Here is a 15,880-nt window from a genome sequence, read left to right as displayed (position 1 = left end):
GTTCCAATCCAAACACCCCACATCAATACTAGTGCTCCCCGAACCATCTTTCAGGTATCTTTCTCAAACATTGTTTTTACACTTCCATCATCCAACTTTCTTACAGAAATAAGATTTCTCGCCAATGCGAGAATATGCAAAACACCTGGAAGTGTTCTAATCCTTCCACCTTTCAACTTCATCTTTTATTTTCCATGACCAATGATTCTAGCCTTCCTCTCATCCCCTAAGAATACGTAATTTCCATCATATTTCTCATACTCGCAGAACCACTCTCTATGGGGAGTGAAGTGAAAGGATGCACCTAAGTCAATCAACCATGCCTTATGATCTACATGTGTACTTCAAGAAGAAGCCAAGTACACATACCACCTTCATCTGAGGCGGTTTTTACCTCTGCAGTAGGAGTGTCATCATATCCCTTTACTTTCTCTAGAACTTTAGATTTACAGTTCCTTTTGAAGTGCCCTTCCTTTCCACATTTCCATCACACCTTTACAAGTTTTCCTAGAGATTTAGATCTCCAACTCAAGGACTTATTTTTGTTTCTCAGGATCTTCCTCGTATAGACAAGGCATCATTGTTCTGGCCCCCTCCATATTCTTCTGTCTCATCTCCTCCAACAACAGGGACCAGACTATCCCACGAATCTAGTAAAGACACAACAAATAGATGCACTTATCCTCATCTGAAATTTTGATATCAACAGATAATAACTGGCTTACCAAAGTATTAAATGCGTTCAGATTCTCTGTCACAAGTCTCCATCATTCATCCTTAGCTTATACAACTTTTTCCGTAGGAATATTTTATTCACCAAAGACTTAGATTGGTACAAATTCCCTAAATTTTCCCACAAAGCCTTCGCCGAAGCCTCCCCCAATACATTCAACAATACTGAATATGAGACATGCAATTGTGTTGTGCTCTTTTCCTTCTCATACAACTTCACTTAGTCTTTAGCTAACATTGATGTTGGTTTAGTACTTGGATCTACCACGATCCACTGATCTTTATCCACTAGCAGATCCTCCATCTTGATATTTCACAACTCAAAACTTTGACCATTAAATTTCTTGATATCTATCTTTCCACTGCTCGCCATCTTCATTCACCACAAGAATCGATCCCGCAAATATCCAACTAAATAGGGTCTACCACAGACCTGAGAAAATCCCCCTCAGCAACAAAGGTGTCCCGTTGGAGCCAAAACAACTTTGATACCAAATGTAGGTTTTAACCCCATACAGAAATTACGTGCATACAAATTTTAAAAATAGAAAATAAACAATGTCAAGAGAATAAAACATAAAACAGATATACATAGATATTTTCCCCTGGATCACAAAACTAGGACTACAAGATTAATTTTTCATTATGTTCCTTTCAATGTTACAATCAATATATATACATGCTGAAGCATCCATAAACCCCAATCGATTAATCCTGGATTATATCATAACCATAGTTCCCTTCACCGGATCTACAAAATACCATGGACAGTAAACTACCATGCCCAAAACCAAGTGCGAAATCCATGCAAAAAACGATAGGTAGGTCTTCCCACCTAGTACAGTTAAAAATAAACATTCCTGGGGTCGGACCCCATGCAGGGGGGCTACCACCCCCCTACATACACCCTTGTGACCCCCTAGTAGCACCTGACACAACGTACAGTACGAACTTCCACCCCCTTGCACGTGAAGTAGTCGTGGAAAGAATATAACACAACCTAATAGTCATGAGCCTTGATGAAGGTTTGTGCGATAGATATTAGGGAGTTCATGAAGCATGAGAATTTGATGTTGGAGCTAGTGACACTTTGTGACATTTTGGCCTTGGTGATGGAGTTTGTCAGGTTGGTGTTGTCAAGGACGGAAACCTTTTTAAAGTGGGGGAGGATGTCAAGGCCTTGAGTTGGCAAGTGCCCCAAATAGTCAAAAAACTAAATTCACCAATGGATGTGTTTAATTGAATGGGTGTGCGAGAGGAAAGTCACCCATAGTAGACGTGTTTAAGTGACAGGATTAGTGATCATAGCGGTAGGTGCTTTCCTAATGAGATGTGCAAATGAGGCCTGTGAATGAGTGTGCAGATGGGCATGCAGACGAGTGTGCAGACAGACATGATAACAAGTCATGAAAATGGGCATACAAATGATGAGCATGAAAATTTTGCATGAGTTTTCTACACAAAAATTCAACACATGTTTTCGGAATGAGGTATTCAAATGCTTGCTGAATGAGTTGTTGAAAGAAGTGCTTAACGATCTTCTGAACAAGTTTTTTGCATGAATGGTTGGTCTGCGTGAAACAAGTTTTCTGCATGCTCTGGGTGGCCTGCACGACATAGGCAAGCTAAAGGAAAATTGTGCATGGGCTACACGAGTTGAGTATTCGGGTGAACAATATAGACGACTGCATGATGCAAGTAGACAGTCGGGAAGGCCTACGCGACAAGCTGCATGGACTACTTCACCATGGAAGATTGTTGCACATGTTGTATTTATTTCAAATCTGTAAATTTTGTAGATTTTTATAAGTGATTGGGAAGACTTTATTGGGAGTTTCCACTCCCTTCATGAATGTGTGTACATTGTTGTTTATTTCCATTTTTATGATATCACACATGTTATGAAGTAGATGTTGATAAAGCTAATTGAAATTGAATAATTCATGATTTCGCTGCATATATATATAAACTAAGAATAACACTTGAAGGAAATTGACTAAGTTTTGGATAGGCATAATCCAAGAACTATAGTAGTGGTGAAAGCAAAAGGTTGGCTAGTGCTGCACCATGCTCACAAGTGGAATTTTAGTCACCACTAATGTGGGGTTGTGACAATATCCCCACCTCTGGCATCTTAGATATTAACACTTTATCATCATATATATTTTGTATAATCATATTCAATGTGTATATGTTTTAATATGTTTTTGTTAATTTCATTGTGGGTATTGAATTATGTTGATATTACATGTAACATAATATTATAAAATTATATATAAATATTAGTAAACATTAAGAGATTATTGTAATAAACTAATTTACAAATCATTTAAATTTTAGAAAACATGAAATAAAATGTTTTAAATTTTTATTATGTTTCCATTCCTTTTAAACTTAATTATTCTAAAAGAACAATCTGCAACACTCCAAATATCATACATGTAATGATATAATTAATTTCCATTCAAAATCACCACTTAGACGCTAGCTAAATTCAAAGATCACCATGCTCCATATATTTCCAAACATTCATTTTTGTATTATTCAGATTACGATCCACATAGTTTTCAGATTCATGGACGTTTTACATTTTGTATGGTTTCATGGACATTTTACATTTTTTATATTATGAAGTCATGGAATGAAAAAATACTTGAATTACTTGGTATGCAAAATTTGTCGAAAGTAATTCTTCCATGTGTATTTCATGTTGTGATTTGGAGTTCTAAGGTGTTATTCTAGAAATTGTCATTTCTTATTTGTATAAGTTGTACTTGTCATGTCTGAGTCGACTACTTTCTTAGGATATAAATTTGTCGAATTCATTCAACTATATACTATATTGTAACCATTGCGATCAATAAAGAAAATACAGTGTGTGATTTATGTGCAACCATGTTTTCTCTCTCAATGTTTAACTTGGTATCACAGCTAGAGCTCTTGGCTTAACTCACTTATAAGAGGGCCCAAGAATATGAGAGAAATGTGATAATAATTTGTTGTAACAATAGGTTAGTGTAGATGTCTGAGTGTTTTGTGTGAATATATGATTTTTGTGTGGATTGTGGATATCATGCAAAGGATAATTTTGAAGATCCAATGTTATTGTTTCTCTGTGAATTTTGATTATTGACATATCTACGTGTGAGGAAGTCAAATCAACATACATATGGTTAGATTCGGTGTGGATATAGAATTTAGAGTGTGTGTTGAAAATGTTTTTGGCCTTCATATGGAATACTCGATCATCAAAACAATATTCTTTCGCCATTATAACTTTCTATACTCCCTTTCTTATTACTCCCATTCATGTCGAATACTTTATAAGGACTATTCTTAAAGTGATAACTTAGAGCTAGCCTCCTTGCCTGACAACTCAAATTCAAGTGAACCATAGCCGATCCATGTGACATATATGGAAGAGAATTGAAACAAGTGTAGAGATATAGATGCATTCCCAAAATATCTTGAGCAATGTAAATGAAATGTGGAGAACTCATTATCAAGCATACCCATGAACCCTAATCTCTCTCTCATATTTTAGAAAAATCTTTTGTAGCAATGTATTTTTCATCCTATATGCATTTTTATTGTGTGGATTGTAGTTTTCTTATGTTGAAGTATGCGATTGAAGTAAAGATGAAATCAAGAACCATTTTTGAACATAATAACATAATTCAAATTATTGGTTCTTGATGCTCTTCAATTCCAATATAAAATATCGTTGATTTATTTATGTGAATCTGTTAGAAGTTGAAGGATATTTTCATTCTTCAATTCATCAATATCAATGCTTATAGGTTAGCTTTATGTGCATGTAAGTGTGTGTATGTTAAAAAGGCTAGTTGTATGATTGACGTTTTGAGAAACTCAATACCTAGACAAGGTAACTATATAACTAGAAGTATGTATTTCAATGCATACTACTAGGATGAAATCATGTCCATATATTGATTCAATATTGAGGTTATTTTTCCCCATAGTAATGAAGTTTCAAGTCCTACAAGTACATCAATGATGATTAGAGGCAGTTATATTTTAATTGGAGGTCATGTGGTAGTTGAGAGATGTGGTGGTGAAGAAAGAGCTTATTTACAAGATTCCAAAGTGGGTATGAGTGTTGATGAAGACTAACTAGACAAAAGATCATTATTGTTGTGTGATTTTAATATTTTCCATGTAAGCATTAAGGGAAGGTGTTGGAATTAATGATTCCATGTTTACTATAGGTTGTGATTGGGAGTTATGAGGTATTCTTCTAGAAGTCATTGTTTCCTATATGTATGAGTTGTAGTTATGTCATGTTTGGGTCATAGATCCACTTTCTTAGCATCTATCAAAGTAAGTGATCTATATACTATATATGTAACCATTGTGATCGATAAAGAAAATATAGCATGTAATTTGTGTGAAAATGTGTCCACTCTCTCAATGTTTAACTAACTTTATAAACAGTGTCAATCAATAACAATGTGAAATAAAATTTATTTTTAGGAGTAAAAATAATCGTAACTCTATGTTAAATTTTAAATTTTTTAAAAAAAAAGAGGATTTTTTTTAGCATATGAAATCATTTACTTTAAATATATTATTAAAATTTAGATGATTTTTTTTGAAATATTTTCTACACTTACATCTTAGCTTGTCAAATACATGTTTTATTGGAAGTAATGCTTCCATGTGTTGTGAAATGTCATTGTGAGTCCCCAGGTGTCATTCTAGAAGTAGTTATTTCCCTATGTGTGTGACTTTTCTATGATTCATAGATACACCTTATTTGGATCTTATCATCTAGAAGTCAATGATGTAATTATTATACATGTAACTACTTTATGTGATCAATAAATGAAGAGTGTGTGTTTGGTGTTGTGTTTAATCACTCTCTTATCTCTTTCAATTTTTTGATATTATGGTATCAAAAATGGTACTAGCTTGACTCCTTCAAGGGAGGGCCAGGAATATGTGAGGGATCTTGAGTGTTATTGTTTATGTACATATTAATATAGATGTGTGAGAGTTTTTATTTAGTGTGTGAATTTTTTTTGTGATCCTATACATGTGTATATTTGTTTGTTTGTTTTCAACTTCTTAAGGCATCGTCAGATCCTTTCATTGTAACAACCTTTATGAAAATTCCATGTAAAAGTATATATAAGGCCATGGTGATGGGATACATATTCCAAGATGAATGGTGGGCAGGACATCCTAGTGGGTGTTCATTCGGTTATTATGGCTAAGGATATTAGCAAAGGAAATGGCAAAGACTTTGGAAAGGCATGAGCCATTAATTGAAATTCTACTTATGAAAATAATGGAAATTACGAGAAAAGGAAAGTGAATGGTCACAAATTGCATGTGAGGAGGAAATTGAAGGAAAATAATGGAAAATGAAGGAAATGGAGGCCTCATTAATAAAAAGTATTTTGAGGAATAGTGGGTAAGCTCTTAGTCAATGTAATTTCTTGGCTCAAGCTTGTGATGGGTTTTAGTGGAGATCTCTTATATTCTATTCTCTCTCTCATACTCTTGGATATTAGAGATTTCATGGAACACTCTTGGAGGGTGTGGAATACTTGGACTTTTGGAGAAATAAGGGAAATGAAGAGCAAGAAATAATAAGAGGACATCAGGATCAATAGCTACAGTGGGATTTGCTTGCAGGTACCAAGTTGCATGTATGATTTATTAACTAGTTTTGACATGCATGGCATATGCATCTGTATTCGTGGTCATGATTTATCATTGGCATGGAGGATTTCCTAGATTGACAGTGGATTGCCTAGCCTTGCAATTTCCTAGATAGCCATGGAGTTTGTGGGTTTATTTCCTTGTTTTGTTTTGATTGGTTCTCATGTTTCCTTATCTTGGATTGAGTTATTAGTTCTACGAACCCTTGGTTGGAAAAATACCATGGAAGACCTGTAATAGCTTGGGTTAAGTTACTAGTCCCGTAGCCTTAGTTGGACAAATTCTCTAGAAGCCCTATAATAACTTGGGTTGAGTTACTAGTCCTAGAAACCTTGGATGGAAAAACACTCTGGAATCCCTTGGTGGGTTGATTTACTAGTCCTGAAAGCATTGGTTGGACAAACACTTTGGAGCTCGGTGGCAGCCATTGGTTTAGTTACTAGTCCTAGGAGTTGGGTTGGAACAAACACTCTAGAGCCCTAGAAGGCTTGCATGGAGACCAATCTGATGATGGTTTTGTGATGTTCAACCATGAGGTGGAATCATTAATTGATGGATTGAGATGGGTGGCCTCTGGAGTCCCTAGATTAGTTTGATTAGTGTGTTCTATGACATCCCACATACATGCTTGGAATATAGCACGGGGTGAATGGATGAAGAGAGCTTTCTCTCAACCATTCTGTGGGTAGGTGGAATGTGGAAGTCCCATCCCAGGTTTGGATTTTGCACCATTAATGAAAGGTTATTTCTCCTTGTATTTCTATGAGTATTATAGTGGATTATATGTTCTTTATATGGCTATGATTTCATGAGTATTTTTTTCCCTATTATGTTGGTTATGTATATGTTTTATGACAACATCTATGTATGGATCTCATCATGTTTTTACTTGTATATGAATGAACAATGTATCTATGGTCTAATGGATGGAATCGTAGTTAATGTGTTGAGGTATCAATGCTTCATGGCGAATCTCAGATAAGTATGAGACCCCTATGCTCAGAACTATTATTTACACCTATAGATTACATATTCATGATACGTTTGACAAAATGCATGCCATGGCTAGTAGGGGTCTAGTTAAGGTCTTTAACAAGTATTCTCTTTAGTACTGTCATTTCCATGTTATTCTATGATTCTGAAGAGATGGTTTAATTCTGGGAATGACATGGGCTCTAAGCCTGAAAAGGTGGCTCAAATTCTAGGGATGTTGGCAAAGCACTGACAAAATGTGTCTCTAGATGCTAGCAGGCAAGCCTATGAGAGCAAATTTGGGTTTCTAAATGTTTTCATGCTTATAGCATGAGAGAAATTGAGGCTTAAGTTGTCCAAAAGCTGAGTGGGACCCAAGGTAAAGTTGTATGAAGTGTTGGATTGGTTCTTGATGGTTCTGAAGCTGATGTTGAATTTATGTATGGTGTGTTTCTTTCGGTTCCACTTCCTTAATGTGAATTAGGAGGTCAGATGATATCATAGTGGCCTTTCATCACATGTTTACCCCAGCTAGTTGGTTGCTTGGGTAGATGTGGAAGGAGGGTGTTACAGAGTGGTATTAGCGCATGATTCACTCTTCAGATTGGACAGGCTATGTGTTGGTCATGCATGCATGTTAGCCACATGTGTATCTCTCACACTTGAATTCCATGTGCTTGTTGCATTTGCATGGTGTTGAGCATTGTTTTAGTGATGTCACCATGTGAAGGTTGAAGGTGTTGTTCTAGAGTATGTCTTCATGTGTGTATGGTTGATTGTTAGGTCCCTATACTACTAGTGTAACCCCTTATTGTTATTAGTACAACCACCTTATTATATTGTTGTGCCCATGTAGTGCCCATATTGTTATTATTGTGCCCCATAGAAACCCACTATTGTTATTATTGTGCCCTTACATTATTATTGTTATGTTAGCTCTAATTATATTATGAACCCTTAGACTCCTATATATAGAAGAGAGGTCTTGTCATTTGTATCATCCAAGAATTGTTCATTTGTGTAATGTAAAAGAGGTTGCCCCCTCGAAGAGGCTTATTTCTAAGGCGTTGATCTGTCTTTTTCTATCTTTTTGTGAGATGGTTCCATAACATTTGTTATCAGAGCTTTGGATTCTAGCGTTTCGCTGCTCCAAACATATCATCGTGGAATTTTTGCTATAACTATTTTTCTGCGGTGTTTCAAAAGACAAAAAAAAACCCATTTGAGAAAAAATCGTGCTGAATCTCAGGTCCAAATTTCATATATTGTCTTGCTATATTTTCAGAGATATGATCTGAGAAAGTTAGGGTCTTTGCAAGATAAATAATTTCATATAAAATTGGTCATGATTGAATGTTCGCTATATCTGTTTTGCTACGAAGTCTCAGAAGCTAAAAAAAAACCCATTTGAGAATACATCGGTATGAACTTTGGGTCTGAATTTTAGATCTTAGGTCACTATATGTTTGGATATATAGTCTGAGTAAGTTAGGGTTTTTGCAGACTCTCAAATTACATCCTAGACAGGTGGCCTTGCACAAATCATCATGACTTTCTCTCTCAGCATCAAATTGAAATTTCTTCAGAATTTACAGAAAGAGGACGGACTGCATCTTGTTTGGGTATAGTTTTTAGAATATAAGGTTGAAACAACAAATGTGGAACTCCGTACAAGTTCGCTCTACTAAACTAGTCTATAATCAGGTGACCGTGGGAGATTTGGCATAAATCTTCTTTGGAGAATCCAATATTGATCAGATTTGTCGGGTTAGAAAGAGGACTCAGAGGGATATTGCAGGCTAAAATTTTAGAACTTAAATGTCTGAAATTATAGAGTTATAGTCGTTTCAAGATTGAGCTCCTAAAATCAAGAAAAGGCAAGATGAGGAAGTTTGATGGTAGGGATCCGGTAAATTGGATACTACAAATGGAGAAATATTTTGATCTACATGGTGTACCACTATTACAAAAGGTAAATATTGCATCTTCGTATTTAGAACTAGATCAATTTTTATGGTATAAAGGGCTTTGTTCTCATAAACCACTTGTTACGTGGTCAATTTTCATAAAGGAAATGATAGCACATTATGAGGATACAAAGACAAACACCTTCTTTAGCCAATTGATAAATCTGAAACAAAAGTGTTCAATGGCAGAGAACATCGAGGACTTTCAAAAATTGAATATAAGGGAAAATGGTATTCCAGAGAAGTAGAGGATTGATGTCTCCATAGGGACTTTAAAGGATAACATTCAACATGAGGTTCATCTTTGGGAACCTGATTCATTGGAGAAGGCATTCAGGTTGATAAGAAAATTAGAAAGAAAAATTATGACAACAAGGAATTATACCCCTCACAACTATAAAGATGGAAGTTTTGTTTCTCCTAGCCTTCCACAACCTACAAGGGTGACACCACAACAATTGGAATAAAAAAGAGTAAAATGACTTTGTTACAATTGTGATAACAAATACATTAAAAGTCATAAGTGTGCTGAGAAGAAATTATTTTACATTGATTGTGAAGAGGAAGAAGAAAATGATCAAGAAACATCAAAAGAAGAGGATATACACCAGGAATGAACCCCAGAGAAAGAAGAAATGAATTTGACCATATCTTGCAAAGCATTGGCAAGAATTACCACTCCTCAAACCTTTAAGATAGAAGGACATATCAAGAAGAAAAAATTTCAAGAAGTGAAAGATCACATTGAAGAAATGAATTTGACCATATCTTGTAATGCATTGGCCAGAATTACCACTCCTCAAACTATCAAGATAGAAGGACATATGAAGAAGAAAAATGTTCAAGAAGTGAAAGATCACATCGAGCATCAAGAAATGAATTCGACCATATATCATAATGCATTGGAAGAAATTACCACTCCTCAAACTCCCAAGATTGAAGGACATATCAAGAACAAAAAGATTCAAGAAGTGAAATATCACATCAAGCATCAACAACAAGTTCTCCAACTTTTAAAGGATAACGCCACTTTGGTGCAAAATCTAATGAAACAAAAGGTAAATCAACATCGCAGTGAAAGAAGTTTTGATGTAGGCAATTGGGTATTTTTATAGCTACATCTCAAGCAAGATATTTATGAGAAGGAAATGTTGGAAATACTACATGCACTTAAGAAATGGCGACCTTACCTAATGGGAATACACTTCAACGTAAAAATGGATCATGATAGTCATAAATACTTTTTAGAACAAAGATTATCTTTAGAAGAAAATAAAAAATGGGTCACAAATATGTTGGGTTATGACTTTGAAATCATCTACAGAAAATGGAAGAAAAATGTTTTTGCATATGCAATCTGAAGAAAGGATGAGGATGTGGAAGCATTGCTTTGTGTTATTTCTATTATCCAACCATATTGGATAAACGAAGCAAGGGATGAATGGAAGAATGACAAAGAAGTGTGGTGACTCATTCAAAAGTTGCAAAAGATCCCAATTCAAACAATATTGCTAGAACTTGACAAGGAAGGAAAATCATATTGTAACCTAGAGTAGTCACAAAAACAAGAACCCAATAGCTACGAAATCGATCAATTTCAGAGTATCACATCAAGTGGAAGAACTTGCCTACTGAAGATTCCACATGGGAAGACAAGAATTTTATACAGAAGAATCAAGAACTACTCAAGCATTAAGGGAAACACTTTTTGAAGGAGAGGGGCATGTTAGGTCCCTATACTACTAGTGTAACCCCTTATTGTTATTAGTACAAACCCCTTATTATATTGTTGTGCCCATGTAGTCCCCATATTGTTATTATTGTGCCCTTACATTATTATTGTTATGTTGGCTCTGATTATATTATGACCCCTTAGACTTCTATATATAGAAAGGAGGTATTGTCATTTGTATCATCCAATAATTGTTCATTTGTGTAATGTAAAGGAGGTCACCCCCTCTAAGAGGCTTATTTCTAAGGCGTTGATCTATCTTTTCTATCTCTTTGTGAGATGGTTCCATAACATTGATTGGGTATTGTTATGCACATCAATGTTGACATGTTATCAAATTCATGTGATATGGTTATTGTTTTCATGCATGAGTTGATGGTTTGGGTAGTTGATATGGTCATTCATTGATGACTGGACCCTAGATAGAATGATGTGTATATTGTTTTGTACTCATGTGGTATATGCCTCTATGAATTTGTTATGAGTGTATGGTATTGGTTATAGTTATGCATGAATAGTAGGTTATGCATGCCTCTTGAAGTCATGGTATGCAATTTAGGTCATCATGGTGCTATTGGTTGTTATTATGCTAATGTGTTGGCTGAGATAGACAAGGAGATACAGATCACCATAATGAGGTTGCAACGTTAGACCTTGGGGTAAGAGCATATTGTCATGTAGGTATGTTTTGCATGTAGGTATGTAGGTTGAGGATTGTTATATGCATTATGGTTATGTGTATGCCTTTCATTCCAATGATGTTATGGTTACATACATGATAGATACTAGTTTATTAGTATAGTCATATGCACGTGTCAGATAGTCAAGAGTGATGGTAACATATGGTTATATGAATTTCTATTGTTGTTTTATGTTTGATAGCTTGATGATTAGGTTATTTGTTGTTGAGTATGTAATAGTTTAACTTTTTGTTGTTACATGATATATAGCTTGATGATTAGGGTCATTGCATTTAAGATCTTGGAGCTATATGTATGACACTAAGTTGGATTGGCCTATGCAGATGGTTATGGTTACGATATTCAGTTATGAGCTAACATATTTCTAATATGGTTTTGTACTAATCGAGATTGACTTTGCATATGTGTGAATGATAATTGTGTATGAGTTATGATGTAAACATGTTAGCTAGTGATTGTTTTGGATATCATGACCTTATTTATGTTGAGTTGATATGTTGAAGTTATATGATGCTAATATGGACTGATTGTACATAAATGATGGCCTCCTCTAAGATACACTATGGTATGTGTTTGCTTATGTAGTATACTTGGTGTCTCATTGTTGATTATGTCATTCATTTAGTGTTTGAGTGTTTGGTGCATATTATTTCGTCTAGTAGATTTATCTAACATGGTATGTTTATAGTTTGTTGAAAGTTTGATTTATTGCATGATATGAGTATGTGTCTGTAAGGTTGAATGAATAAATGATTGTGTTTTAAGATGATTGCACTAACATATATGTGTTGAGACAGTTGACATGTACTTGAATTTAGTTGATAGTTATAGCATTATGTCTAATGACTATGAGTTGACTATGGATTATGCCATGATTGTTTGTAAAAGTTGATTTCAAATTGATAGATATGATTGTCTTAATATTTGGAACATGTGGTTGACATGTGTGGGTAGTTTCAGGGTAACATGCTTAGTATTAGCATGACAAGCTAACAGTTGATGTCTTTATATAACTAATAGTTGGGTGGTGTGACAACACATAGTAATCCTCGATTACAACAAAGTAAAAAGGTAACAGGGAGGAATTGCACAAGAATTCCTTTTGCTATGTTTGGAAAATTCTAAATGAATGAGAGCTTTGCATACAGGAAGTCCCTTTAATCTTAATATTGTTTCACATTATGTGGATATGTGCTAGATTCATGAACATGTACTTGATAGGTATATTAGCTAGTCTCTAGTTACAGGTGGATTTGTCAAGGAATTGGAGTCCCTTGAGAGATTGTGCAGATGTGTTCAGTTGCAAGAAACGTGCTTAGCAAAATAAATTAAGGTAACTGGTGTATCATTATGTTTAATTATGCACTGACAGTTATGTGTTTATGGTATTATGATGTAGGGAGTTGAATGGAAAAAGAGATTGCCATGAAATCTTGAAGAAGGCTCTGATTGAGCTTTCCTTTGGGAGCACTGGGAACCATGGGGATTGAGTCATGGTGTGTATTTTTAGTCTTCTTCTTTTGGTATTTTGTGATTTTCTTGCGCTTGATTTGCAGTTTTGTTATGTCTAGTGGATGATCATGCAACTTTGTTGCAGTGTCACATTTTTATTGATTTTCATGGCCTTCTTCTTTTTTGTTTCTTGCCTTTCCTTTTATGCTTTGAGTCTTGGGAATTGGTTGGGAAAGGAGGAAATTAATGGAGATCCGGGAGAGTCGTGTGGTACCCAATAAGTAGTGTAAGACTCGGATGAAGCTATGTACATGAGTAAGTGTAGCGAAAGGTAAGACTATGATAGTTGGTTGGACTAGTTGGGTCCATTGTGGTAAATGGATGGTGGCAATACAAACATGAGAAAGGTAACTAGAAAATGTAAAGTAAATGGGTTTGATGTGTCATATTCCTTGGCTATGTTGGGAACTGTGATTCTCAATTTTTTGCATGTTGTGCAAAAATAACGAAGTTCTCGTAACCTAGACCTTATGGTATCTAGCAATTATGTTATAATCATGATTATGCTTATGTTCATATATGTATACAAGTATGTATGTATGGATGTCGTTGTTTGACAGGATCATGATTGTTTTTGTAAGATGAGGCAGTAACTCCTGAAAAACAATTCGTTGATATTCATTCAAGTTGGTCTTTATTATATACATGAGGGAGAGACTGTTCATTTCATCTCCCACTGACTATTAATATTTCTTATTATTTATTTACATCAATTTTAGTTATTCACCCAATCCTACTGATTAGGTGTCAACATTCCCCCTCTTAATCTGAAGGGATGTTGGTGAGTCCAAGCATTGTTCTGAATCTTTCAAGATTTTCTCTTCCAAGCGCTTTGGTGAACATGTCTACAATTTTCTCATTAGTGGAACAATGGTGGAGATGGATTTTTTTGGCCTCAACACGATGTCGAATCAGATGATATTTAGTATTGATGTGCTTTGTTTGATCATGGAACTTTGGGTTCTTGGCCAACTTTATTGCCAAGGTATTGTCAATCATGAGTGGAGTCGATTGTACTTGTTTTACCTGCAAATCTTCAAGGATTTTCCTGAGCCACACAATTTCTTTTATTGCCTCCGCTACTGCCACATATTCTGCTTCTATTGTGGAATCTGTTGGAACTAATTGCTTGCGTGATCTCCAGGAGACAGCTCCTGATCCAAGACTCATAGCATAACTTGAAGTAGATACCCAGTTTCTTTGTCTCCCTCGAAGTATGAATCACAGTATCCAATCAAGCTAAATTCATCCACCTGTGTATACGTGATTCCAAAGTCTTGAGTTCCCTTCAAGTACCTTAGAACTCTTTTTGCAGTAGACCAATGTCCCTGACAAGGATTTTGCATAAATTTGGAGAGGATTCCAACAACAAATGAAATGTCTGGTCTGGTAGTAGTTAGGTAGTTGAGACTTCCTACAAGCTGCCTATACTTTGTTGCATCCTCAAATTCTTTTCCTTCAGTGGATGTGAGTTTTATGTTTTTTTCCATTGGAGTAGTAAGAGGATTGCATTCTATCATGTCAAACATATTCAACAAATCTCCAGTGTACTTTTGAGAAAGGAATATGGACTACAGATGTTGAGTTACTTCAATACCAAGATAGTAATGAACATAGCATAAATCAATCATTTCAAAACCTTTCCTCAATTCCTTCTCTATGGATGCAATGTAGCTTTCTTTGTTCCCTGTCATCAAAATATCATCTACATATACCACAATATATACAAAATTTTTTCCAACTTTCTTGACAAATAAAGTTGCATCATCAAGATCATAATGTTTGAAATTGAGTTTCAGAAGATGCTCAGTTAGTTTTTCATACTAGGCATGTGGTGCTTGTTTTAGGCCATACAAGGATTTCACAAGTTTGCATACTTTATGTTCATGTCCTTTCACAGTAAATCCTTCAAGTTGTGACATAAAAACATTCTCTTTTAGATCTCCATTCAAGAAAGAAATTGTTACATCCATTTGATGGAATTTCCAACTGTTTTGAGCTACTAGGGCAAAGAGTGTCCAGATGGTAGCCCATTTTGTTGTGGGGCCGAAAGTATCCTCATAATCGACCCCTTCCTTCTATGCAAAACATTTTTCCACAAGCATGGCTTTGTGCTTTTCAAGTGAGCCATCAACTTTATACTTGTTCTTGTAGACCCACTTGCAGCCAATTGGTTTGGTTCCTAATGGAGGATCAACCAGCTTCCAAGTGCCATTCTTTATCAAGGCATCATACTCTTTTTTCATTGCTTCTATCCATTCATCATGAGAAGCAACTTCTTTGAAGGAAGTTGGTTCAAAATCTGTAGACAAATTCAATTCAAAATCATAAGAAACATCCATATCAATAGGTGAATCAGAGTCATCTACATCACCTCCATTTTGTTAGTTTGAATTTCTAGTTCCTCTCTTTCCAATGTCATCAGGATGAACACTTTCAAGTGTCTTTGTTGGCCACTTTGAGGAACCTTTCTCAGATAGTCCAGGATGCTCCGTTGATTGAGTTGGGACTGAATCAAGATTGATTCTCCCAATTCTATCAATCACATCACTTAAAGTACCATCTGTTGTTGGAGT

Source organism: Pinus tabuliformis, chromosome 9 (genome assembly GCF_031772625.1).
Source record: "Pinus tabuliformis cultivar Carrire ecotype Pingquan chromosome 9, CPIR1, whole genome shotgun sequence".
NCBI classification, from domain to species: domain Eukaryota; kingdom Viridiplantae; phylum Streptophyta; class Pinopsida; order Pinales; family Pinaceae; genus Pinus; species Pinus tabuliformis.
Note: the sequence above shows the minus strand (reverse complement) of the source record.